Source organism: Taudactylus pleione, unplaced genomic scaffold (genome assembly GCF_031769625.1).
Source record: "Taudactylus pleione unplaced genomic scaffold, aTauple2 ptg000354l, whole genome shotgun sequence".
Lineage (NCBI taxonomy): Eukaryota > Metazoa > Chordata > Amphibia > Anura > Myobatrachidae > Taudactylus > Taudactylus pleione.
The window spans coordinates 1,445,970-1,449,724 of NW_028284755.1; the positions used below are offsets into that span (position 1 = coordinate 1,445,970).

At 42.5% G+C, this 3,755-nt stretch overlaps 1 pseudogene; it reads right to left on the reverse strand.

Annotated features, from left to right (window-relative positions):
* Window positions 1–3,192: 3,192 nt before the first annotated feature.
* On the reverse strand, window positions 3,193–3,311 carry LOC148508587 (5S ribosomal RNA; annotated as a pseudogene).
* Window positions 3,312–3,755: the final 444 nt, after the last annotated feature.

A 3,755-nucleotide genomic window follows, 5' to 3' on the forward strand; every position in this document is an offset into this window, starting at 1 on the left:
GTGTGTGAGGAAAGATTGAAAATACTCTTACTTTTGAGGTCTACTGGAGGGTCCTCCTTTTGAAAATACTTCCTCCCACTGCCCCATTATCCTCTCCTTCTCTTATTCTTCTTTTTAGTGGTGATGCTACTTTAGCTGTTTCTCTCAAGGAAAGGTTTACTGGGTCGTGCAGTGTGCTTGGGCCTGGTGATAAAAAATTATGTTCAGTATCACTGTTTGAATCAAGTCTCTGTAATGCAGAAAATCTATTTCTTCCATTTTTTTCTATATCTTGGTGATGGTCTGGAATCTTCACCCCTAAAACTGCTCAAATTCCTCTGTAGTAATTGTTTCCAATACTGTTCATTCCTGCTCCGGTCTGTTCGTTGCATATGATTAATGTTATTGAATCTGCTCCATTGCTTAATTTTGTTCGTGGCGTAGTCCTGTTTGTCTCTTAAGAATTTCTGCTCTTTGCCTTTAATGACTGTTTCTTCTATTTTCTCTAACTTCTTTGTGAAACTTTTTCATTCTCCTTATAATTTTCCTCCATTTTGTATTCTTCCATGATTATTTCTTTGTTTTTAATCTCCTGTTTCAGCTGTGTCATCACAGCATTCTTCTCACTGATAATTAACTGCATGAGATCTAGGGAACATTTCTGTAGAATTTTGTCCCATTTCTCAATAAAACTCTCTTTATCAAGCCCAAATGTTGGATTCTTCAAAATTCTTAGCCCTCTAGGGACCCTGTTAATGGATATGTAGTGCTCAAGGCCTTTTATGTCCCCCCATGCTTTAATTTCTTTAGTTAACAGTTTTTCCATATCCCAGAAGTGATTATACAAATTCTCTGTTGGAATTTCTGGCGCAGGGGTTGTGCAAGTATCATTAAAAATCCTCTGACATAAGTCATTCCTTCTGTTGTCTCTCTCATTAATTCGGAACATTTTTGTGTGTTTTGACTGTTACCTAAGGCGGCTGCCGAGGTACAATAAACCAAAGTGAATGAGTTTTTTATATAAAGGAAAATACCAGCACCAACTTAGAGATATTGAGAGGATTCTTAAAAGGTGTATTGGTATACGTACTCCCGTCAAATAAAAAGGTGTCTGCTAAACCCAGAGTATTAGGATTTTTTGGTGAAACCCTTACGTGTAAATGTTTCAAGTGTACCAGGTAATTAAGCGACTGACGCATATATAATGCCATTGTGATATAATTGTGAAATGTGCTATATTTAGATAGAAATATGCTATATAAAACATGTATTTTGACAAATATATAACACAGTTTAATGTTTAAAAAACAATACAGACATTAATTAGGTCTGATAAGTTAAGCACAGTAAGTGCAAGTGGTGAATCTACACAAAGTGCACAAGTGCTGATAAATAATGAAATAAACAAATAAATAAGTCAGTTCACCTTAGATGGAATTCATACATTCATAGATAAAATTGATGGATATATAAATATATAAAACAGGAGGAATCGATAAAAATATAAGCACAGAAGAATCAAGACAAATCAACAATTTAAAACTAATACTAAAAAAGTTCTTAAATTGTTAAAAAAGGGATGTAAATAAATAATCAAAGAAGTTGCTTTAAAATGTATAGCTTATCTGTGGCAGTTCATTCAGGCAAGGCAGCTGGCCCAACGCGTTTCATCCACTTGCGGACTTCATCAAGGGGTACAGATAGTCAGGGGTTGCTGCTTTATATACCCACTGTTAAACAGGACTGTTAAGCTCGTTTGTGATGTCACTTCCGGTTGACTGAGACCGGAATCATGTTCCTTCTCTTATATTACATTTGCTAATATTAGTGGTAAGAGCTGGTGGAGCGATACATATTCATATCAAAATATTGTAAAAATAAGTCTGTTTCCCGGCCATTTGCCAGCTTCCGCTCTACCCAGTTTCTGTTTCCGCCCGCCGATGTCATCACTTCCAGTTTCGGTGCGTGCATAGGTGGTGAATGGAATTGCAGGATGTATTAGGACGTCTCTTCTATCGTCCGCATCCGTGGTTACTAGGGTGATATGGCCACCATTTTGTTGTGGTCTGTCTATAGCCAGTTCCAATGTGTTTCAGGTTAAACCTCCCGGCGTTACTGCCTTCTGCCCTTTCTCCCACGGCTTCCGCCCAGTGCTGACATCGTGTTATCTCATCATACGACACTGTATCACATGACTTTTTCTCCGCATCATCATTGCTATGGTTACCTGGCTGTCACCATTTTCGGGTCCATCCGCAGCTAATAGTGATTAAACCAGGGGGGAAAGATTTAAGCAGTATAGTTTGTTTTGAGTGCCTGACTTCCTAGTGCAAGGATCAGATTAATATCAAGTAGGATACGGGTATGAAATAAGTAATCGGACATCAGTTATCTTCTAAAATCATAGTTGTATCAGGATGATTAGTATGAAATATGTTCAATATGTCATAAGAGTAAGTGCTGATTATGTAAATGTATATCCCAAAAGAGGGTAATGATCCATAGTCCAGAGTAGGAAATAAGGGCCTGATTCAGACCCGGTCGCAAGCGCTGAGCACTCGCAACCGGGTCGTTGGTGGCCAGAGCGCATGCGCACGTTGGAGCCGGCTCCGTCGTGCGCATGCACGAGACCCGGATAACAATGGGCAATCCGTCGCTCCGGGTCTCGTACCAAAGGAGGCTTGCTGTTGATGTTGAGTGACAGCACGCCCCCTTTGGTGGGCGGGCTGGGGGGGTGGCTGCCCAAATGGAGGCGTTCCCATGTGAACGCCTCCATTTGGGGGTGGCCCCACTGACATCACTCGTGTCAGTGGGAGATATTTCGGCTCTGTTAGAGCCAAAATCTCTCTGGGGCCTGCGGAAACGAGACCCTACCACAAGGGTCTCATCGCAAGCACGATGGTCATGATGGTCTTGACCATCGCGACCTTCTTCCTGGCCGCTCGCTATAGCTGTGGGTGGTCACCCACAGCTATGCGAGTGGCCAGGAGGCCATTCTAAAAAAAAAATAGCCTGGCCCTGATTCAGAGCAAGCGCTCTGTCAGAGCATCCGGCTCTGAATCAGGGCCTAAGTTCAGATCGGTAGTCCAAATCTTCTTATATATCCAGGGAGTGAGTTCAGGTTGCAAGGATAACTCTAGCATAGTTTATGATTCTTAGGCTCATGTATCCCCCTCATCCTCTGTAGGGACTGAGCCCTGCTATAGATGTCATCAACTACAACACTGAGTATTCCCAGGAGGTCCCCCATCCAAGCACTGACCCAGCCCAATTGTGCTTAGCTTCCAAGATCAGACGAGATTGGGCGTCAGTACAATGGTAAGGTTGTAGGTGATACAGGATATCCACAGCTGCCAGCTCATCCATCATTGGAATGGGGCAATCTCATAACTTTTGTTAAAGCCGTTTGGAGCAATTGTATTCAATTGAAATATCCAAAACATTTCACGCAGTGAAACTTTCTTGCCCAGGTCTCCTCCTCTTTCTCCCAGGGTTACTTGTTCTATGGCTTTAAAAGTGCATTCTTCAGGATTGGATCCGTGATGGCTGATGAAGTGTCTAGAGACTGCATGTCCTTCTACTTTATTCTAGGGGTGAGCGGGTTCGGATTTCTGAAATCCAAACCCCCCCAAGACCCCCCGATCCGAGGCCGATCCGAGTGAGGCTCGACTTTTCCCGCCTGACTCGGATCTGAAATTGAGGCAAAACGTCATCATCCCACCTTCCGGGTCTCGCGGGTTTTGGATTCTATATAAGGTACCCGCATCGGCGCCATT